Raw genomic sequence first — 26688 nt, forward strand, 5'->3', positions numbered from 1 at the left:
CCAGCTTGATGAAATTCAAAATTTATTTCCACTCCTAATCAAAAACGCTTCAACTCGGTGAGATAACCACTTTTTGAACGAATAGCTATATCTTGTGAACTTGTGAAGGGATTGCACTAAATTTGACATATATTGTGCAGAATCATGTCCTAAACAACATATTTCAACAGCAGAAACCAGCTTGATGAAATTCAAAAGTTATTCGCACTCCTAATTAAAAACTCTTTGACTCGGTGAGTAAAGCACTTTTTGAACGAATGGCTATATATTGTGAACCAGTGAAGGGATTACACTAAATTTGACATATATTGTGCTGAATCATGTTCTAAACAACATATTTCAACAGCAGAAACCAAATTTATGAAATTCAAAAGTTATTGCCACTCTTAATCAAAAACGCTTTAACTAGATGAGATAAGCACTTTTTGACCCTATGGCTATATCTTTTAAACTTATAGCTGGATTACACTGAATTTGACATATGTTGTGCAGAATCATGTCCTAAACATCATATTTCAACAACAGAAACCAGCTTGATGAAATTCAAAAGTTATTTCCACTCCTAATCAAAAACGCTCCAACTCGGTGAGATATGCACTTTTTGAACGAATAGCTATATCTTGTGAACCTGTGAAGGGATTACACTAAATTTGACACATATTGTGCAGAAACATGTCCTTAACAACATATTTCAACAGCAGAAACCAGCTTGATGAAATTCAAAAGTTATTTCCACTCCTAATCAAAAATGCTCCAACTCGGTAAGATAAGCACTTTTTGACCCTATGGCTATATCTTTCAAACTTGTAGCTGGATTATATTGAATTTGAGCAGAATCATGTACTAAACAACATATTTCAACAACAAAAACAGCTTGATGAAATTCAAAAGTTATTTCCATTCCTAATCAAAAAAGGTTTAACTTTGTGAGTTAAGCACTTTTTGAACGAATGGCTATATCTTGTTAACCTGAGAAGGGATTACACTAAATTTGACATATATTGTGCTGAATCATGTCCTAAACAACATATTTCAACAGCAGAAACCAGCTTGATGAAATTCAAAAGTTATTTCCATTCCTAATCAAATACGCTTTAACTCGGTGAGTTAAGCACTTTTTGAACGAATGGCTATATCTTGTGAACCTGTGAAGGGATTACAGTGACTTTGATATATATTGTGCAGAATCATGTCCTAAACAACATATTTCAACAGCTGAAACCAGCTTGATGAAATTCAAAAGGTATTGCCACTCCTAATCAAAAACGCTCCAACTCGATGAGATAAGCACTTTTTGACCCGATGGCTATATCTTTTAAACTTGTTGCTGGATTACACTAAATTTTACATATGTTATGCAGAATCATGACCTAAACAACATATTTCAACAACAGAAACCAGCTTGATGAAATTCAAAAGTTATTATCATTCCTAATCAAAAACTCTTCAACTCGGTGAGATATGCAATTTTTGAACGAATAACTATATCTTGTGAACCTGTGAAGGGATTACACTAAATTTGACATATATTGTGCAGAATCATGTCCTAAACAACATATTTCAACAGCAGAAACCAGCTTTATGAAATTCAAAAGTTATTGCCATTCCTAATCAAAAGCGCTCCAACTCGATGAGATAAGCACTTTTTGACCCTAAGGCGATATCTTGTGAACCTGTGAAGGGATTACACTAAATTTGACATATATTGTGCAGAATCATGTCCTAAACAACATATTTCAACAGCAGAAACCAGCTTGATCAAATTCAAAAGTTATTTCCATTCCTAATCAAATACGCTTTAACTTGGTGAGTTAAGCACTTTTTGAACGAATGGCTATATCTTGTGAACCTGTGAAGGGATTACAGTGAATTTGATATATATTGTGCAGAATCAAGTCCTAAACAACATATTTCAACAGCTGAAACCAGCTTGATGAAATTCGAAAGTTATTTCCACTCCTAATCAAAAATGCTCCAACTCGGTGAGATAAGCACTTTTTGACCCTATGGCTATATCTTTCAAACTTGTAGCTGGATTACACTGAATTTGAGCAGAATCTTGTCCTAAACAACAAATTTCAACAGCAGAAACCAGCTTGATGAAATTCAAAAGTTATTTCCACTCCTAATCAAAAACGCTTCAACTCGGTGAGATAAGCAATATTTGAACGAATGACTATGTCTTGTGAACCAGTGAAGGGATTACACTAAATTTGACATATATTGTGCAAAATCATATACTAAACAACATATTTCAACAGGAGAAACCAGCTTGATGAAATTCAAAAGTTATTTCCACTCCTAATCAAAAACGCTCCAACTCGGTGAGATAAGCACTTTTTGACCCTATGGCTATATCTTTCAAACTTGTAGCTGGATTACACTGAATTTGACTTATATTGTGCAAAATCATGTCCTAAACAACATATTTCAACATCAGAAACCAGCTTGATGAAATTCAAAATTTATTTCCACTCCTAATCAAAAACGCTTCAACTCGATGAGATAACCACTTTTTGAACGAATAGCTATATCTTGTGAACTTGTGAAGGGATTGCACTAATTTTGACATATATTGTGCAGAATCATGTCCTAAACAACATATTTCAACAGCAGAAACCAGCTTGATGAAATTCAAAAGTTATTCGCACTCCTAATTAAAAACTCTTTGACTCGGTGAGTTAAGCACTTTTTGAACGAATGGCTATATCTTGTGAACCAGTGAAGGGATTACAGTAAATTTGACATATATTGTGCTGAATCATGTCCTAAACAACATATTTCAACAGGAGAAACCAAATTGATGAAATTCAAAAGTTATTGCCACTCTTAATCAAAAACGTTTCAACTAGATGAGATAAGCACTTTTTGACCCTATGGCTATATCTTTTAAACTTGTAGCTGGATTACACTGAATTTGACATATGTTGTGCTGAATCATGTCCTAAACAACATATTTCAACAACAGAAACCAGCTTAATGAAATTCAAAAGTAATCATCACTCCTAATCAAAAACGTTTCAACTCGGTGAGATATGCACTTTTTGAACGAATGGCTATTTCTTCTGAGCCTGAGAAGGGATTACACTAAATTTGACATATATTGTGCAAAATCATGTCCTAAACAACATATTTCAACAGCAGAAACAGCTTGATGAAATTCAAAAGTTATTCGCACTCCTAATCAAAAACGCTTCAACTCGGTGAGATATGCACTTTTTGAACGAATAGCTATATCTTGTGAACCTGTGAAGGGATTACACTAAATTTGACACATATTGTGCAGAAACATGTCCTAAACAACATATTTCAACAGCAGAAACCAGCTTGATGAAATTCAAAAGTTATTTCCACTCCTAATCAAAAATGCTCCTACTCGGTGAGATAAGTACTATTTAACGATATGGCTATATCTTTCAAACTTGTAGCTGGATTACACTGAATTTGAGCAGAATCATGTCCTAAACAACATGTTTCAACAGCAGAAACCAGCTTGATGAAATTCAAAAGTTATTTCCACTCCTAATCAAAAATGCTCCAACTCGGTGAGATAAGCACTTTTTGACCCTATGGCTATATCTTTCAAACTTGTAGCTGGATTATACTGAATTTGAACAGAATCATGTCCTAAACAACATATTTCAACAACAAAAACAGCTTGATGAAATTCAAAAGTTATTTCCATTCCTAATCAAATACGCTTTAACTTGGTGAGTTAAAGCGTATTTTGCGCTTTTTGACCCTATGGCTATATCTTTTAAACTTGTAGCTGGATTACACTGAATTTGACATATGTTGTGCAGAATCATGTCCTAAACAACATATTTCAACAGCAGAAACCAGCTTGATGAAATTCAAAAGTTATTGCCACTCCTAATCAAAACGCTCCAACTCGATGAGATAAGCACTTTTTGACCCGATGGCTATATCTTTTAAACTTGTAGCTCGATTACACTGAATTTGACATATGTTGTGCAGAATTATGTCCTAAACAACATAATTCAACAGCAGAAACCAGCTTGATGAAATTCATTAGTTATTTCCAATACTAATCAAAAACTCTTCAACTTGGTAAGATAAGCACTTATTGAATGAATGGCTATATCTTTTGAACCTGTGATGTGATTTCACTAAATTTGACATATATTGTGAGGAATCTTGTCCTAAACAACATATTTCAACAGCAGAAAACAGCTTGATGAAATCCTTTAGTTATATCCACTCCTAATCAAAAAACACTTCAACCCTATAAGATAAGCAGTTTTTGAACGAATGGCTATTTCTTTTGAAACTGTGATGTGATTACACTAAATTTGACATATGTTGTACAGGATCATGTCCTAAACAAGATTTTTAAACAGCAGAAACCAGCTTGATGCAATCCATTAGTTATTTCCACTCCTAATTGAAAACGCTTCAACTCGGTGAGATAAGTCCTTTTTGAACGAATGGCTATATCTTTTGAACCTGTAATGGGATCACACTGAATTTGACATATATAGTGCAGAATCATGTCCTAAACAACATATTTCAACAGCAGAAACCAGCTTAATGAAATCCATTAGTTATTTCCACTCCGAATAGAAAACGCTTCAACTTGGTGAGATAAGTACTTTTTGAACGAATGGCTATATCTTTTGAACACGTGATGGGATTACACTGAAGTTGACATATATATTGTGCAGAATCATGTCCTAAACAACATATTTCAACAGCAGAAACCAGCTTGATGAAATTCATTAGTTATTTCCAATACTAATCAAAAACTCTTCAACTTGGTAAGATAAGCACTTATTGAATGAATGGCTATATCTTTTGAACCTGTGATGTGATTTCACAGAATTTGACATATATTGTGCAGAATCTTGTCCTAAACAACATATTTCAACAGCAGAAACCAGCTCAATGAAATCCATTAGTTATTTCCACTCTTAATCAAAAAACGCTTCAACCCGATAAGATAAGCAGTTTTTGAACGAATGGCTATATCTTTTGAACCTTTGATGTGATTACACTAAATTTGACATATGTTGTGCAGAATCATGTCCTAAACAAGATTTTTAAACAGCAGAAATCAGCTTGATGAAATCCATTAGTTATTTCCACTCCTAATCAAAAACGCTTCAACTCGGTGAGATAAGTCCTTTTTGAACGAATGGCTATATCTTTTGAACCTGTAATGGGATCTCACTGTATTTGACATTTATTGTGCAGAATCTTGTTCTTCACAATATATTTCAACAGCAGAAACCAGCTTGATGAAATCCATTATTTTTTTTCCACTCCTAATCAAAAACGCTTCAACTCGGTGAGATAAGTCCTTTTTGCACAAATGGCTATATCTTTTGATCTTGTCGCTGGATTGCCCTGAATTTGATATATATTGTGTAAAATCAAGTCCTGAACAATATATTTCAACAGCAGAAACCAGCTTGATGAAATTCATGAGTTATTTCCACTCCTAATCAAAAACGCTTCAACTCGGTGAGATAAGTACTTTTTGAACGAATGGCTATATCTTTTGAACTTGTGAAGGGATTACACTGAATTTGACATATATTGTGCAGAATCATGTCCTAAACAACATATTTCAACAGCAGAAACCAGCTTGATGAAATTCATGAGTTATTTCCACTCCTAATCAAAAACGCTTTAACTCGGTGAGATAAGTACTTTTTGAACGAATGGCTATATATTTTGAACTTGTGAAGGGATTACACTGAATTTGACATATACTGTACAGAGTCATGTCCCAAACAACATATTTCAACAGCAGAAACCAGCTTGATGAAATCCATTAGTTATTTTCACTCCTAATCAAAAACGCTTCAACTCGGTGAGATAAGCACTTTTTGCACGAATGGCTATATCTTTTGATCTTGTCGCTGATTTACACTGAATTTGACATGTGTTGTGCAGAATCATGTCCTATACAACATATTTCAACAGCAGAAACCAGCTTGATGAAATCCATTAGTTATTTCCACTCCTAATCAAAAAACGCTTCAACCCGATAAGATAAGCAGTTTTTGAACGAATGGCTATTTCTTTTGAACCTGTGATGTGATTACACTAAATTTGTCATATATTGTGCAGAATCATGTCCTAAACAAGATATTTCAACAGCAGAAACCAGCTTGATGAAATTGAAAAGTTATTTCTACTGCTAATAAAAAACGCTTCAACTTGGTGACATAAGTACTTTTTGAACGAATGGCTATATCTTTTGAACTTGTCAAGGGATTACACTGAATTTGACATATATTGTGCAGAATCATGTCCTAAACAACATATTTCAACAGCAGAAACCAGCTTGATGAAATTGAAAAGTTATTTCTACTGCTAATAAAAAACGCTTCAACTCGGTGACATAAGTACTTTTTGAACGAATGGCTATATCTTTTGGACTTTTGATGGGATTTAACTGAATTTGACATATACTGTGCAGAATCATGTCCTAAACAACATATTTCAACAGCTGAAACCTGCTTGATGAAATTAATTAGTTATTTCCACTACTAATCAAAAACTCTTCAACTCGGTGAGATAAGCCCTTTTAGCACGAATGGCTATATCTTTTGATCTTGTTGCTGGATTACACTGAATTTGACATATATTGTGCAGAATCATGTCCTAAACAACATATTTCAACAGCAGAAACCAGCTTGATGAAATTCATTAGTTTTTTCCACTCCAAATCAAAAATGCTTCAACTCGGTGAGATAAGCACGTTTTGATCGAATGGCTATATCTTTTGAACTTGTAGCTGGATTATACTGAATTTGACATATTTTGTGCAGAATCATGTCCTAAACAACATATTTCAACAACAGAAACCAGCTTGATGAAATTCATTAGTTATTTCCAATACTAATCAAAAACTCTTCAACTTGGTAAGATAAGCACTTATTGAATGAATGGCTATATCTTTTGAACCTGTGATGTGATTTCACTGAATTGGACATATATTGTGCAGAATCTTGTCCTAAACAACATATTTCAACAGCGGGAACCAGCTTGATGAAATTCATTAGTTTTTTCCACTCCAAATCAAAAATGCTTCAACTCGGTGAGATAAGCACGTTTTGATCGAATGGCTATATCTTTTGAACTTGTAGCTGGATTATACTGAATTTGACATATTTTGTGCAGAATCATGTCCTAAACAACATATTTCAACAACAGAAACCAGCTTGATGAAATTCATTAGTTATTTCCAATACTAATCAAAAACTCTTCAACTTGGTAAGATAAGCACTTATTGAATGAATGGCTATATCTTTTGAACCTGTGATGTGATTTCACTGAATTGGACATATATTGTGCAGAATCTTGTCCTAAACAACATATTTCAACAGCGGGAACCAGCTTGATGAAATTCATTAGTTATTTCCAATACTAATCAAAAACTCTTCAACTCGGGGGGATAAGCACTTTTAGAACGAATGGCTATATCTTTTGAATATGTGATGGGATTACACTGAATTTGATATATATTGTGCAGAATCATATCCTAAACAACATATTTCAACAGCAGAAACGAGCTTGATAAAATTCATTAGTCATTTCCACTCCTAATCAAAAACGCTTCAGCTCGGTGAGATAAGCACTCTTTGAACGAATGGCTATATCTTTTGAACCTATGGAGGGATTACAGTGAATGTGACATTTGTTGTGCAGAATCATGTCCTAAACAAAGTATTTCAACAGCATAAAGCATCCTGATTCTTTCATTAGTTATTTCCACTCCGAATCAAAAACGCTTCAACTCGGTGAGATAAGCCTTTTTGACTGAATGGCTATATCTTTTGAACCTGTGATGGGATTACAATGAATTTGATATATATTGTGCAGGATCATATCCTAAAAAACATATTTCTACAGCGGAAACCAGCTTAATGAAATTCATTGGTCATTTCCACTCCTAATCAATAACGCTTCAACTCGGTGACATAAGCACTTATTGAACGAATGGCTATATCTTTTGGACTTTTGATGGGATTTAACTGAATTTGACATATACTGTGCAGAAACATGTCCTAACCAACATATTTCAACAGCAGAAACCAGCTTGATGAAATCCATTAGTTATATCCACTCCTAATCAAAAACGCTCCAACTCGATGAGATAAGCACTTTCTGACACAATGGCTATATCTTTCAAACTTGTAGCTGGATTACACTAAATTTGACTTATATTGTGCAGAATCATGTCCAAAACAACAAATTTCAACATCAGAAACCAGCTTGATGAAATTCAAAAGTTATTTCCACTCCTAATCAAAAACGCTTCAACTCGGTGAGATAAGCACTTTTTGAACGAATAGCTATATCTTGTGAACCTGTGAAGGGACTACGCTAAATTTGACATATATTGTGCAGAATCATGTCCTAAACAACGTATTTCAACAGCAGAAACCAGCTTGATGAAATTCAAAAGTTATTGCCACTCCTAATCAAAAACGCTCCAACTCGATGAGATAAGCACTTTTTAACCCTATGGCTATATCTTTTAAACTTGTTGCTGGATTACACTAAATGTTACATATGTTATGCAGAATCATGTCCTAAACAACATATTTCAACAACAGAAACCAGCTTAATGAAATTCAAAAGTTATTATCACTCCTACTCAAAAACGCTTCAACTCGGTGAGATATGCACTTTTTGAACGAATAACTATATCTTGTGAACCTGTGAAGGGATTACACTAAATTTGACATATATTGTGCAAAATCATGTCCTAAACAACATATTTCAACAGTAGAAACCAGCTTGATGAAATTTAAAAGTTATTGCCACTCCTAATCAAAAACGCTCCAACTCGGTGATATACGCACTTTTTGATCCTATGGCAATATCTTTCAAACTTGTAGTTGGATTACACTGAATTTGACATATATTGTGCAGAATCATGTCCTAAACAAAATATTTCAACATCAGAAACCACCTTGATGAAATTCAAAAGTTATTTCCATCCTAATCAAAAACGCTTCAACTCGGTGAGATAAGCACTATTTGAACGAATGACTATGTCTTGTGAACCTGTGAAGGGCTTACACTAAATTTGACATATATTGTGCAAAATCATATACTAAACAACATATTTCAACAGCAGAAACCAGCTTGATGAAATTCAAAAGTTATTTCCACTCCTAATCAAAAACGCTTCAACTCGGTGAGATATGCACTTTTTGAACTAATAACTATATCTTGTGAACCTGTGAAGGGATTACACTAATTTTGACATATATTGTGGAGAATCATGTCCTAAAAAACATATTTCAACAGCAGAAACCACCTTGATGAAATTCAAAAGTTATTGCCACTCCTAATCAAAAACGCTCCCACTCGGTGAGATAAGCAGTTTTTGACCGTATGCCTATATCTTTCAAACTTGTAGCTGGAATACACTGAATTTGACTTACATTGTGCAGAATCATGTCCTAAACAACATATTTCACCTGCAAAAACCAGCTTAATGAAATTCAAAAGTTATTGCCACTCCTAATCAAAAACGCTTCAACTCGGTGAGATCAGCACTTTTTGAATGAATGGCTATATCTTGTGAACCTGTGAAGGGATTACACAAAATTTTACATATATTATGCAGAATCATGTCCTAAACAACATATTTCAACAGTAGAATCCAGCTTGATGAAATTCAAAAGTTATTTCCACTCCTAATCAAAAACAGTCCAACTCGATGAGATAAGTACTTTTTGAACGAATAACTATATCTTGTGAACCTGTGAAAGGAATTACACTAAATTTGACATATATTGTGGAGAATCATGTCCAAAAAAACATATTTCAACAGCAGAAACCACCTTGATGAAATTCAAAAGTTATTGCCACTCCTAATCAAAAACGCTCCCACTCGGTGAGATAAGCACTTTTTGACCCTATGGCTATATCTTTCAAACTTGTAGCTGGAATACACTGAATTTGACTTATATTGTGCAGAATCATGTCCTAAACAACATATTTCAACATCAGATACCACCTTGATGAAATTCAAAAGTTATTTCCATCCTAATAAAAAACGCTTCAACTCGGTGAGATAAGTACTATTTGAACGAATGACTATGTCTTGTGAACCTGTGAAGGGATTACACTAAATTTGACAGATATTGTGCAAAATCATATACTAAACAACATATTTCAACATCAGAAACCAGCTTGATGAAATTCAAAAGTTATTTCCACTCCTAATCAAAAACGCTCCAACTCGGTGAGATCAGCACTTTTTGACCCTATGGCTATATCTTTCAAACTTGTAGCTGGATTACACTGATTTTGAGCAGAATCATGTCCTAAACAACATATTTCAACAGCAGAAACCAGCTTGATCAAATTCAAAAGTTATTTCCATTCCTAATCAAATACGCTTTAACTTGGTGAGTTAAGCACTTTTTGAACGAATGGCTATATCTTGTGAACCTGTGAAGGGATTACACTAAATTTGACATATATTGTGCTGAATCATGTCCTAAACAACATATTTCAACAGCAGAAACCAGCTTGATGAAATTCAAAAGTTATTTCCACTCCTAATCAAAAACGCTCCAACTCGGTGAGATCAGCACTTTTTGACCCTATGGCTATATCTTTCAAACTTGTAGCTGGATTACACTGAATTTGAGCAGAATCATGTCTTAAACAACATATTTCAACAGCAGAAACCAGCTTGATCAAATTCAAAAGTTATTTCCATTCCTAATCAAATACGCTTTAACTTGGTGAGTTAAGCACTTTTTGAACGAATGGCTATATCTTGTGAACCTGTGAAGGGATTACACTAAATTTGACATATATTGTGCTGAATCATGTCCTAAACAACATATTTCAACAGCAGAAACCAGCTTGATGAAATTGAAAAGTTATTTCCACTCCTAATCAAAAACGCTTCAACTCGGTGAGATATGCACTTTTTGAACGAATAACTATATCTTGTGAAGCTGTGAAGGGATTACACTAAATTTGACATATATTGTGGAGAATCATGTCCTAAAAAACATATTTCAACAGCAGAAACCCGTTTGATGAAATTCAAAAGTTATTTCTACTCCTAATCAAAAACGCTTCAACTCGGTGAGATAAGCACTAATTGAACGAATAACTATATCTTGTGAACCTGTGAAGGGATTACACTAAATTTGACATATATTGTGGAGAATCATGTCCTAAAAAACATATTTCAACAGCAGATACCACCTTGATGAAATTCAAAAGTTATTATCACTCCTAATCAAAAACGCTCAAACTCGGTGAGATAAGCACTTTTTGACCCTATGGCTATATCTTTCAAACTTGTAGCTGGATTACACTGAATTTGACTTACATTGTGCAGAATCATGTCCTAAACAACATATTTCAACAGCAAAAACCAGCTTAATGAAATTCAAAAGTTATTATCACTCCTAATCAAAAACGCTTCAACTCGGTGAGATAAGCACTTTTTGAACGAATGGCTATATCATGTGAACCTGTGAAAGGATTACACTAAAATTGACATATATTGTGCAGAATCATGTCCTAAAAAACATATTTCAACAGCAGAAACCAGCTTGATGAAATTCAAAAGTTATTTCCACTCCTAATCAAAAACGCTTTGACTCGTTGAGTTAAGCATTTTTTGAACGAAATGCTATATCTTCTGAACCTGTGAAGGGATTACACTAAATTTGACATGTATTGTGCAGAATCATGTCCTGAACAACATATTTCAACAGCAGAAACCAGCTTGATGAAATTCAAATGTTATTGGCACTCCTAATCAAAAACCCTCCAACTCGATGAGATAAGCACTTTTTGACCCTATGGCTATATGGTTTATAATTGTTGCTGGATTACACTAAATTTTACATATGTTATGAAGAATCATGTCCTAAACAACAAATTTCAACATCAGAAACCAGCTTGATGAAATTCAAAAGTTATTTCCACTCCTAATCAAAAACGCTTCAACTCGGTGAGATAAGCACTTTTTGAACGAATAGCTATATCTTGTGAACCTGTGAAGGGACTACGCTAAATTTGACATATATTGTGCAGAATCATGTCCTAAACAACATGTTTCAACAGCAGAAACCAGCTTGATGAAATTCAAAAGTTATTTCCACTCCTAATCAAAAACGCTCCAACTCGGTGAGATCAGCACTTTTTGACCCTATGGCTATATCTTTCAAACTTGTAGCTGGATTACACTGAATTTGAGCAGAATCATGTCATAAACAACATATTTAAACAGCAGAAACCAGCTTGATGAAATTCAAAAGTTATTCGGACTCCTAATTAAAAACTCTTTGACTCGGTGAGTTAAGCACTTTTTGAACGAATGGCTATATCTTGTGAACCTGTGAAAGGATTACACTAAAATTGACATAATGTGCAGAATCATGTCCTAAACAACATATTTCAACAGCAGAAACCAGCTTGATGAAATTCAAAAGTTATTTCCACGCCTAATCAAAAACGCTCCAACTCGGTGAGATCAGCACTTTTTGACCCTATGGCTATATCTTTCAAACTTGTAGCTGGATTACACTGAATTTGAGCAGAATCATGTCTTAAACAACATATTTCAACAGCAGAAACCAGCTTGATCAAATTCAAAAGTTATTTCCATTCCTAATCAAATACGCTTTAACTTGGTGAGTTAAGCACTTTTTGAACGAATGACTATATCTTGTGAACCTGTGAAGGGATTACACTAAATTTGACATATATTGTGCTGAATCATGTCCTAAACAACATATTTCAACAGCAGAAACCAGCTTGATGAAATTGAAAAGTTATTTCCACTCCTAATCAAAAACGCTTCAACTCGGTGAGATATGCACTTTTTGAACGAATAACTATATCTTGTGAAGCTGTGAAGGGATTACACTAAATTTGACATATATTGTGGAGAATCATGTCCTAAAAAACATATTTCAACAGCAGAAACCCGTTTGATGAAATTCAAAAGTTATTTCTACTCCTAATCAAAAACGCTTCAACTCGGTGAGATAAGCACTAATTGAACGAATAACTATATCTTGTGAACCTGTGAAGGGATTACACTAAATTTGACATATATTGTGGAGAATCATGTCCTAAAAAACATATTTCAACAGCAGATACCACCTTGATGAAATTCAAAAGTTATTATCACTCCTAATCAAAAACGCTCAAACTCGGTGAGATAAGCACTTTTTGACCCTATGGCTATATCTTTCAAACTTGTAGCTGGAATACACTGAATTTGACTTATATTGTGCAGAATCATGTCCTAAACAACATATTTCAACATCAGATACCACCTTGATGAAATTCAAAAGTTATTTCCATCCTAATAAAAAACGCTTCAACTCGGTGAGATAAGTACTATTTGAACGAATGACTATGTCTTGTGAACCTGTGAAGGGATTACACTAAATTTGACATATATTGTGCAAAATCATATACTAAACAACATATTTCAACATCAGAAACCAGCTTGATGAAATTCAAAAGTTATTTCCACTCCTAATCAAAAACGCTCCAACTCGGTGAGATCAGCACTTTTTGACCCTATGGCTATATCTTTCAAACTTGTAGCTGGATTACACTGATTTTGAGCAGAATCATGTCCTAAACAACATATTTCAACAGCAGAAACCAGCTTGATCAAATTCAAAAGTTATTTCCATTCCTAATCAAATACGCTTTAACTTGGTGAGTTAAGCACTTTTTGAACGAATGGCTATATCTTGTGAACCTGTGAAGGGATTACACTAAATTTGACATATATTGTGCTGAATCATGTCCTAAACAACATATTTCAACAGCAGAAACCAGCTTGATGAAATTCAAAAGTTATTTCCACTCCTAATCAAAAACGCTCCAACTCGGTGAGATCAGCACTTTTTGACCCTATGGCTATATCTTTCAAACTTGTAGCTGGATTACACTGAATTTGAGCAGAATCATGTCTTAAACAACATATTTCAACAGCAGAAACCAGCTTGATCAAATTCAAAAGTTATTTCCATTCCTAATCAAATACGCTTTAACTTGGTGAGTTAAGCACTTTTTGAACGAATGGCTATATCTTGTGAACCTGTGAAGGGATTACACTAAATTTGACATATATTGTGCTGAATCATGTCCTAAACAACATATTTCAACAGCAGAAACCAGCTTGATGAAATTGAAAAGTTATTTCCACTCCTAATCAAAAACGCTTCAACTCGGTGAGATATGCACTTTTTGAACGAATAACTATATCTTGTGAAGCTGTGAAGGGATTACACTAAATTTGACATATATTGTGGAGAATCATGTCCTAAAAAACATATTTCAACAGCAGAAACCCGTTTGATGAAATTCAAAAGTTATTTCTACTCCTAATCAAAAACGCTTCAACTCGGTGAGATAAGCACTAATTGAACGAATAACTATATCTTGTGAACCTGTGAAGGGATTACACTAAATTTGACATATATTGTGGAGAATCATGTCCTAAAAAACATATTTCAACAGCAGAAACCACCTTGATGAAATTCAAAAGTTATTATCACTCCTAATCAAAAACGCTCAAACTCGGTGAGATAAGCACTTTTTGACCCTATGGCTATATCTTTCAAACTTGTAGCTGGATTACACTGAATTTGACTTACATTGTGCAGAATCATGTCCTAAACAACATATTTCAACAGCAAAAACCAGCTTAATGAAATTCAAAAGTTATTATCACTCCTAATCAAAAACGCTTCAACTCGGTGAGATAAGCACTTTTTGAACGAATGGCTATATCATGTGAACCTGTGAAAGGATTACACTAAAATTGACATATATTGTGCAGAATCATGTCCTAAAAAACATATTTCAACAGCAGAAACCAGCTTGATGAAATTCAAAAGTTATTTCCACTCCTAATCAAAAACCCTCCAACTCGATGAGATAAGCACTTTTTGACCCTATGGCTATATGGTTTATAATTGTTGCTGGATTACACTAAATTTTACATATGTTATGAAGAATCATGTCCTAAACAACAAATTTCAACATCAGAAACCAGCTTGATGAAATTCAAAAGTTATTTCCACTCCTAATCAAAAACGCTTCAACTCGGTGAGATAAGCACTTTTTGAACGAATAGCTATATCTTGTGAACCTGTGAAGGGACTACGCTAAATTTGACATATATTGTGCAGAATCATGTCCTAAACAACTTGTTTCAACAGCAGAAACCAGCTTGATGAAATTCAAAAGTTATTTCCACTCCTAATCAAAAACGCTCCAACTCGGTGAGATCAGCACTTTTTGACCCTATGGCTATATCTTTCAAACTTGTAGCTGGATTACACTGAATTTGAGCAGAATCATGTCATAAACAACATATTTAAACAGCAGAAACCAGCTTGATGAAATTCAAAAGTTATTCGGACTCCTAATTAAAAACTCTTTGACTCGGTGAGTTAAGCACTTTTTGAACGAATGGCTATATCTTGTGAACCTGTGAAAGGATTACACTAAAATTGACATAATGTGCAGAATCATGTCCTAAACAACATATTTCAACAGCAGAAACCAGCTTGATGAAATTCAAAAGTTATTTCCACGCCTAATCAAAAACGCTCCAACTCGGTGAGATCAGCACTTTTTGACCCTATGGCTATATCTTTCAAACTTGTAGCTGGATTACACTGATTTTGAGCAGAATCATGTCCTAAACAACATATTTCAACAGCAGAAACCAGCTTGATCAAATTCAAAAGTTATTTCCATTCCTAATCAAATACGCTTTAACTTGGTGAGTTAAGCACTTTTTGAACGAATGGCTATATCTTGTGAACCTGTGAAGGGATTACACTAAATTTGACATATATTGTGCTGAATCATGTCCTAAACAACATATTTCAACAGCAGAAACCAGCTTGATGAAATTCAAAAGTTATTTCCACTCCTAATCAAAAACGCTCCAACTCGGTGAGATCAGCACTTTTTGACCCTATGGCTATATCTTTCAAACTTGTAGCTGGATTACACTGAATTTGAGCAGAATCATGTCTTAAACAACATATTTCAACAGCAGAAACCAGCTTGATCAAATTCAAAAGTTATTTCCATTCCTAATCAAATACGCTTTAACTTGGTGAGTTAAGCACTTTTTGAACGAATGGCTATATCTTGTGAACCTGTGAAGGGATTACACTAAATTTGACATATATTGTGCTGAATCATGTCCTAAACAACATATTTCAACAGCAGAAACCAGCTTGATGAAATTGAAAAGTTATTTCCACTCCTAATCAAAAACGCTTCAACTCGGTGAGATATGCACTTTTTGAACGAATAACTATATCTTGTGAAGCTGTGAAGGGATTACACTAAATTTGACATATATTGTGGAGAATCATGTCCTAAAAAACATATTTCAACAGCAGAAACCCGTTTGATGAAATTCAAAAGTTATTTCTACTCCTAATCAAAAACGCTTCAACTCGGTGAGATAAGCACTAATTGAACGAATAACTATATCTTGTGAACCTGTGAAGGGATTACACTAAATTTGACATATATTGTGGAGAATCATGTCCTAAAAAACATATTTCAACAGCAGATACCACCTTGATGAAATTCAAAAGTTATTATCACTCCTAATCAAAAACGCTCAAACTCGGTGAGATAAGCACTTTTTGACCCTATGGCTATATCTTTCAAACTTGTAGCTGGATTACACTGAATTTGACTTACATTGTGCAGAATCATGTCCTAAACAACATATTTCAACAGCAAAAACCAGCTTAATGAAATTCAAAAGTTATTATCACTCCTAATCAAAAACGCTTCAACTCGGTGAGATAAGCACTTTTTGAACGAATGGCTATATCATGTGAACCTGTGAAAGGATTACACTAAAATTGACATATATTGTGCAGAATCATGTCCTAAAAAACATATTTCAACAGCAGAAACCAGCTTGATGAAATTCAAAAGTTATTTCCACTCCTAATCAAAAACCCTCCAACTCGATGAGATAAGCACTTTTTGACCCTATGGCTATATGGTTTATAATTGTTGCTGGATTACACTAAATTTTACATATGTTATGAAGAATCATGTCCTAAACAACAAATTTCAACATCAGAAACCAGCTTGATGAAATTCAAAAGTTATTTCCACTCCTAATCAAAAACGCTTCAACTCGGTGAGATAAGCACTTTTTGAACGAATAGCTATATCTTGTGAACCTGTGAAGGGACTACGCTAAATTTGACATATATTGTGCAGAATCATGTCCTAAACAACTTGTTTCAACAGCAGAAACCAGCTTGATGAAATTCAAAAGTTATTTCCACTCCTAATCAAAAACGCTCCAACTCGGTGAGATCAGCACTTTTTGACCCTATGGCTATATCTTTCAAACTTGTAGCTGGATTACACTGAATTTGAGCAGAATCATGTCATAAACAACATATTTAAACAGCAGAAACCAGCTTGATGAAATTCAAAAGTTATTCGGACTCCTAATTAAAAACTCTTTGACTCGGTGAGTTAAGCACTTTTTGAACGAATGGCTATATCTTGTGAACCTGTGAAAGGATTACACTAAAATTGACATAATGTGCAGAATCATGTCCTAAACAACATATTTCAACAGCAGAAACCAGCTTGATGAAATTCAAAAGTTATTTCCACGCCTAATCAAAAACGCTCCAACTCGGTGAGATCAGCACTTTTTGACCCTATGGCTATATCTTTCAAACTTGTAGCTGGATTACACTGAATTTGAGCAGAATCATGTCTTAAACAACATATTTCAACAGCAGAAACCAGCTTGATCAAATTCAAAAGTTATTTCCATTCCTAATCAAATACGCTTTAACTTGGTGAGTTAAGCACTTTTTGAACGAATGGCTATATCTTGTGAACCTGTGAAGGGATTACACTAAATTTGACATATATTGTGCTGAATCATGTCCTAAACAACATATTTCAACAGCAGAAACCAGCTTGATGAAATTGAAAAGTTATTTCCACTCCTAATCAAAAACGCTTCAACTCGGTGAGATATGCACTTTTTGAACGAATAACTATATCTTGTGAAGCTGTGAAGGGATTACACTAAATTTGACATATATTGTGGAGAATCATGTCCTAAAAAACATATTTCAACAGCAGAAACCCGTTTGATGAAATTCAAAAGTTATTTCTACTCCTAATCAAAAACGCTTCAACTCGGTGAGATAAGCACTAATTGAACGAATAACTATATCTTGTGAACCTGTGAAGGGATTACACTAAATTTGACATATATTGTGGAGAATCATGTCCTAAAAAACATATTTCAACAGCAGATACCACCTTGATGAAATTCAAAAGTTATTATCACTCCTAATCAAAAACGCTCAAACTCGGTGAGATAAGCACTTTTTGACCCTATGGCTATATCTTTCAAACTTGTAGCTGGAATACACTGAATTTGACTTATATTGTGCAGAATCATGTCCTAAACAACATATTTCAACATCAGATACCACCTTGATGAAATTCAAAAGTTATTTCCATCCTAATAAAAAACGCTTCAACTCGGTGAGATAAGTACTATTTGAACGAATGACTATGTCTTGTGAACCTGTGAAGGGATTACACTAAATTTGACATATATTGTGCAAAATCATATACTAAACAACATATTTCAACATCAGAAACCAGCTTGATGAAATTCAAAAGTTATTTCCACTCCTAATCAAAAACGCTCCAACTCGGTGAGATCAGCACTTTTTGACCCTATGGCTATATCTTTCAAACTTGTAGCTGGATTACACTGATTTTGAGCAGAATCATGTCCTAAACAACATATTTCAACAGCAGAAACCAGCTTGATCAAATTCAAAAGTTATTTCCATTCCTAATCAAATACGCTTTAACTTGGTGAGTTAAGCACTTTTTGAACGAATGGCTATATCTTGTGAACCTGTGAAGGGATTACACTAAATTTGACATATATTGTGCTGAATCATGTCCTAAACAACATATTTCAACAGCAGAAACCAGCTTGATGAAATTCAAAAGTTATTTCCACTCCTAATCAAAAACGCTCCAACTCGGTGAGATCAGCACTTTTTGACCCTATGGCTATATCTTTCAAACTTGTAGCTGGATTACACTGAATTTGAGCAGAATCATGTCTTAAACAACATATTTCAACAGCAGAAACCAGCTTGATCAAATTCAAAAGTTATTTCCATTCCTAATCAAATACGCTTTAACTTGGTGAGTTAAGCACTTTTTGAACGAATGGCTATATCTTGTGAACCTGTGAAGGGATTACACTAAATTTGACATATATTGTGGAAAATCATGTCCTAAAAAACATATTTCAACAGCAGAAACCAGCTTGATGAAATTGAAAAGTTATTTCCACTCCTAATCAAAAACGCTTCAACTCGGTGAGATATGCACTTTTTGAACGAATAACTATATCTTGTGAAGCTGTGAAGGGATTACACTAAATTTGACATATATTGTGGAGAATCATGTCCTAAAAAACATATTTCAACAGCAGAAACCCGTTTGATGAAATTCAAAAGTTATTTCTACTCCTAATCAAAAACGCTTCAACTCGGTGAGATAAGCACTAATTGAACGAATAACTATATCTTGTGAACCTGTGAAGGGATTACACTAAATTTGACATATATTGTGGAGAATCATGTCCTAAAAAACATATTTCAACAGCAGATACCACCTTGATGAAATTCAAAAGTTATTATCACTCCTAATCAAAAACGCTCAAACTCGGTGAGATAAGCACTTTTTGACCCTATGGCTATATCTTTCAAACTTGTAGCTGGATTACACTGAATTTGACTTACATTGTGCAGAATCATGTCCTAAACAACATATTTCAACAGCAAAAACCAGCTTAATGAAATTCAAAAGTTATTATCACTCCTAATCAAAAACGCTTCAACTCGGTGAGATAAGCACTTTTTGAACGAATGGCTATATCATGTGAACCTGTGAAAGGATTACACTAAAATTGACATATATTGTGCAGAATCATGTCCTAAAAAACATATTTCAACAGCAGAAACCAGCTTGATGAAATTCAAAAGTTATTTCCACTCCTAATCAAAAACGCTTTGACTCGTTGAGTTAAGCATTTTTTGAACGAAATGCTATATCTTCTGAACCTGTGAAGGGATTACACTAAATTTGACATGTATTGTGCAGAATCATGTCCTGAACAACATATTTCAACAGCAGAAACCAGCTTGATGAAATTCAAATGTTATTGGCACTCCTAATCAAAAACCCTCCAACTCGATGAGATAAGCACTTTTTGACCCTATGGCTATATGGTATATAATTGTTGCTGGATTACACTAAATTTTACATATGTTATGAAGAATCATGTCCTAAACAACAAATTTCAACATCAGAAACCAGCTTGATGAAATTCAAAAGTTATTTCCACTCCTAATCAAAAACGCTTCAACTCGGTGAGATAAGCACTTTTTGAACGAATAGCTATATCTTGTGAACCTGTGAAGGGACTACGCTAAATTTGACATATATTGTGCAGAATCATGTCCTAAACAACATGTTTCAACAGCAGAAACCAGCTTGATGAAATTCAAAAGTTATTTCCACTCCTAATCAAAAACGCTCCAACTCGGTGAGATCAGCACTTTTTGACCCTATGGCTATATCTTTCAAACTTGTAGCTGGATTACACTGAATTTGAGCAGAATCATGTCATAAACAACATATTTAAACAGCAGAAACCAGCTTGATGAAATTCAAAAGTTATTCGGACTCCTAATTAAAAACTCTTTGACTCGGTGAGTTAAGCACTTTTTGAACGAATGGCTATATCTTGTGAACCTGTGAAAGGATTACACTAAAATTGACATAATGTGCAGAATCATGTCCTAAACAACATATTTCAACAGCAGAAACCAGCTTGATGAAATTCAAAAGTTATTGCCACTCCTAATCAAAAACGCTCCAACTCGATGAGATAAGCACTTTTTGACCCTATGGCTATATCTTTTAAACTTATTGCTGGATTACACTAAATTTTACATATGTTATGCAGAATCATGTCCTTAACAACATATTTCAACAACAGAAACAAGCTTAATGAAATTCAAAAGTTATTTCCACTCCTAATCAAAAACGCTTCAACTCGGTGAGATATGCACTTTTTGAACGAATAACTATATCTTGTGAACCTGTGAAGGGATTACACTAAATTTGACATATATTGTGGAGAATCATGTCCTAAAAAACATATTTCAACAGCAGAAACCACCTTGATGAAATTCAAAAGTTATTGCCACTCCTAATCAAAAACGCTCCCACTCGGTATGATAAGCACTTTTTGACCCTATGGCTATATCTTTAAACTTGTAGCTGGAATACACTGAATTTGACTTACATTGTGCAGAATCATGTCCTAAACAACATATTTCAACAGCAGAAACCAGCTTAATGATATTCAAAAGTTATTGCCACTCCTAATCAAACACGCTTCAACTCGGTGAGATAAGCACTTTTTGAACGAATGGCTATATCTTGTGAACCTGTGAAGGGATTACACTATATTTGACATATATTGTGCAGAATCATGTCCTAAACAACATATTTCAACAGTAGAATCCAGCTTGATGAAATTCAAAAGTTATTTCCACTCCTAATCAAAAACGCTCCAACTCGGTGAGATAAGCACTTTTTGACCCTATGGCTATATCTTTCAAACTTGTAGCTGGATTACACTGAATTTGAGCAGAATCATGTCCTAAACAACAAATTTCAACAGCAGAAACCAGCTTGATGAAATTCAAAAGTTATTCGCACTCCTAATTAAAAACTCTTTAACTTGGTGAGTTAAGCACTTTTTGAACGAATGGCTATATCTTGTGAACCTGTGAAGGGATTACACTAAATTTGACATATATTGTGCTGAATCATGTCCTAAACAACATATTTCAACAGCAGAAACCAGCTTGATGAAATTGAAAAGTTATTTCCACTCCTAATCAAAAACGCTTCAACTCGGTGAGATATGCACTTTTTGAACGAATAACTATATCTTGTGAAGCTGTGAAGGGATTACACTAAATTTGACATATATTGTGGAGAATCATGTCCTAAAAAACATATTTCAACAGCAGAAACCCGTTTGATGAAATTCAAAAGTTATTTCTACTCCTAATCAAAAACGCTTCAACTCGGTGAGATAAGCACTAATTGAACGAATAACTATATCTTGTGAACCTGTGAAGGGATTACACTAAATTTGACATATATTGTGGAGAATCATGTCCTAAAAAACATATTTCAACAGCAGATACCACCTTGATGAAATTCAAAAGTTATTATCACTCCTAATCAAAAACGCTCAAACTCGGTGAGATAAGCACTTTTTGACCCTATGGCTATATCTTTCAAACTTGTAGCTGGATTACACTGAATTTGACTTACATTGTGCAGAATCATGTCCTAAACAACATATTTCAACAGCAGAAACCAGCTTAATGAAATTCAAAAGTTATTATCACTCCTAATCAAAAACGCTTCAACTCGGTGAGATAAGCACTTTTTGAACGAATGGCTATATCTTGTGAACCTGTGAAAGGATTACACTAAAATTGACATATATTGTGCAGAATCATGTCCTAAAAAACATATTTCAACAGCAGAAACCAGCTTGATGAAATTCAAAAGTTATTTCCACTCCTAATCAAAAACGCTTTGACTCGTTGAGTTAAGCATTTTTTGAACGAAATGCTATATCTTCTGAACCTGTGAAGGGATTACACTAAATTTGACATGTATTGTGCAGAATCATGTCCTGAACAACATATTTCAACAGCAGAAACCAGCTTGATGAAATTCAAATGTTATTGGCACTCCTAATCAAAAACCCTCCAACTCGATGAGATAAGCACTTTTTGACCCTATGGCTATATGGTTTATAATTGTTGCTGGATTACACTAAATTTTACATATGTTATGAAGAATCATGTCCTAAACAACAAATTTCAACATCAGAAACCAGTTTGATGAAATTCAAAAGTTATTTCCACTCCTAATCAAAAACGCTTCAACTCGGTGAGATAAGCACTTTTTGAACGAATAGCTATATCTTGTGAACATGTGAAGGGACTACGCTAAATTTGACATATATTGTGCAGAATCATGTCCTAAACAACATGTTTCAACAGCAGAAACCAGCTTGATGAAATTCAAAAGTTATTTCCACTCCTAATCAAAAACGCTCCAACTCGGTGAGATGAGCACTTTTTGACCCTATGGCTATATCTTTCAAACTTGTAGCTGGATTACACTGAATTTGAGCAGAATCATGTCATAAACAACATATTTAAACAGCAGAAACCAGCTTGATGAAATTCAAAAGTTATTCGGACTCCTAATTAAAAACTCTTTGACTCGGTGAGTTAAGCACTTTTTGAACGAATGGCTATATCTTGTGAACCTGTGAAAGGATTACACTAAAATTGACATAATGTGCAGAATCATGTCCTAAACAACATATTTCAACAGCGGAAACCAGCTTGATGAAATTCAAAAGTTATTGCCACTCCTAATCAAAAACGCTCCAACTCGATGAGATAAGCACTTTTTGACCCTATGGCTATATCTTTTAAACTTATTGCTGGATTACACTAAATTTTACATATGTTATGCAGAATCATGTCCTTAACAACATATTTCAACAACAGAAACAAGCTTAATGAAATTCAAAAGTTATTTCCACTCCTAATCAAAAACGCTTCAACTCGGTGAGATATGCACTTTTTGAACGAATAACTATATCTTGTGAACCTGTGAAGGGATTACACTAAATTTGACATATAGTGTGGAGAATCATGTCCTAAAAAACATATTTCAACAGCAGAAACCACCTTGATGAAATTCAAAAGTTATTGCCACTCCTAATCAAAAACGCTCCCACTCGGTGAGATAAGCACTTTTTGACCCTATGGCTATATCTTTAAACTTGTAGCTGGAATACACTGAATTTGACTTACATTGTGCAGAATCATGTCCTAAACAACATATTTCAACAGCAGAAACCAGCTTAATGAAATTCAAAAGTTATTGCCACTCCTAATCAAACACGCTTCAACTCGGTGAGATAAGCACTTTTTGAACGAATGGCTATATCTTGTGAACCTGTGAAGGGATTACACTATATTTGACATATATTGTGCAGAATCATGTCCTAAACAACATATTTCAACAGTAGAATCCAGCTTGATGAAATTCAAAAGTTATTTCCACTCCTAATCAAAAACGCTCCAACTCGGTGAGATAAGCACTTTTTGACCCTATGGCTATATCTTTCAAACTTGTAGCTGGATTACACTGAATTTGAGCAGAATCATGTCCTAAACAACAAATTTCAACAGCAGAAACCAGCTTGATGAAATTCAAAAGTTATTCGCACTCCTAATTAAAAACTCTTTGACTCGGTGAGTTAAGCACTTTTTGAACGAATGGCTATATCTTGTGAACCTGTGAAAGGATTACACTAAAATTGACATAATGTGCAAAATCATGTCCTAAAAAACATATTTCAACAGCAGAAACCAGCTTGATGAAATTCAAAAGTTATTTCCACTCCTAATCAAAAACGCTTTGACTCGTAGAGTTAAGCATTTTTTGAACGAATCGCTATATCTTCTGAACCTATGAAGGGATTACACTAAATTTGACATGTATTGTGCAGACTCATGTCCTGAACAACACATTTCAACAGCAGAAACCAGCTTGATGAAATTCAAAAGTTATTGGCACTTCTAATCAAAAACCCTCCAACTCGATGAGATAAGCACTTTTTGACCCTATGGCTATATGGTTTATAATTGTTGCTGGATTACACTAAATTTTACATATGTTTTGCAGAATCATGTCCTAAACAACATATTTCAACATCAGAAACCAGCTTGATGAAATTCAAAAGTTATTCGCACTCCTAATTAAAAACTCTTTGACTCGGTGAGTTAAGCACTTTTTGAACGAATGGCTTTATCTTGTGAACCAGTGAAGGGATTACACTAAATTTGACAGATATTGTGCAAAATAATGTCCTAAACAACATATTTCAACATCAGAAACCACCTTGATGAAATTCAAAAGTTATTTCCACTCCTAATCAAAAACGCTTCAACTCGGTGAGATAAGCACTATTTGAACGAATGACTATGTCTTGTGAACCAGTGAAGGGATTACACTAAATTTGACATATATTGTGCAAAATCATATACTAAACAACATATTTCAACAGGAGAAACCAGCTTGATGAAATTCAAAAGTTATTTCCACTCCTAATCAAAAACGCTCCAACTCGGTGAGATAAGCACTTTTTGACCCTATGGCTATATCTTTCAAACTTGTAGCTGGATTACACTGAATTTGACTTATATTGTGCAGAATCATGTCCTAAACAACATATTTCAACATCAGAAACCAGCTTGATGAAATTCAAAATTTATTTCCACTCCTAATCAAAAACGCTTCAACTCGGTGAGATAACCACTTTTTGAACGAATAGCTATATCTTGTGAACTTGTGAAGGGATTGCACTAAATTTGACATATATTGTGCAGAATCATGTCCTAAACAACATATTTCAACAGCAGAAACCAGCTTGATGAAATTCAAAAGTTATTCGCACTCCTAATTAAAAACTCTTTGACTCGGTGAGTAAAGCACTTTGTGAACGAATGGCTATATATTGTGAACCAGTGAAGGGATTACACTAAATTTGACATATATTGTGCTGAATCATGTTCTAAACAACATATTTCAACAGCAGAAACCAAATTTATGAAATTCAAAAGTTATTGCCACTCTTAATCAAAAACGCTTTAACTAGATGAGATAAGCACTTTTTGACCCTATGGCTATATCTTTTAAACTTATAGCTGGATTACACTGAATTTGACATATGTTGTGCAGAATCATGTCCTAAACATCATATTTCAACAACAGAAACCAGCTTAATGAAATTCAAAAGTTATCATCACTCCTAATCAAAAACGCTTCAACTCGGTGAGATATGCACTTTTTGAACGAATAGCTATATCTTGTGAACCTGTGAAGGGATTACACTAAATTTGACACATATTGTGCAGAAACATGTCCTAAACAACATATTTCAACAGCAGAAACCAGCTTGATGAAATTCAAAAGTTATTTCCACTCCTAATCAAAAATGCTCCTACTCGGTGAGATAAGTACTATTTGACGATATGGCTATATCTTTCAAACTTGTAGCTGGATTACACTGAATTTGAGCAGAATCATGTCCTAAACAACATGTTTCAACAGCAGAAACCAGCTTGATGAAATTCAAAAGTTATTTCCACTCCTAATCAAAAATGCTCCAACTCGGTGAGATAAGCACTTTTTGACCCTATGGCTATATCTTTCAAACTTGTAGCTGGATTATATTGAATTTGAGCAGAATCATGTCCTAAACAACATATTTCAACAACAAAAACAGCTTGATGAAATTCAAAAGTTATTTCCATTCCTAATCAAAAAAGCTTTAACTTGGTGAGTTAAGCACTTTTTGAACGAATGGCTATATCTTGTGAACCAGTGAAGGGATTACACTAAATTTGACATATATTGTGCTGAATCATGTTCTAAACAACATATTTCAACAGCAGA

The sequence above is a fragment of the Fistularia commersonii genome, chromosome 17, assembly GCF_037954325.1.
Source record: "Fistularia commersonii isolate RoL2024-O1a breed Wild chromosome 17, RoL_Fcom_v1.0, whole genome shotgun sequence".
NCBI lineage: Eukaryota > Metazoa > Chordata > Actinopteri > Syngnathiformes > Fistulariidae > Fistularia > Fistularia commersonii.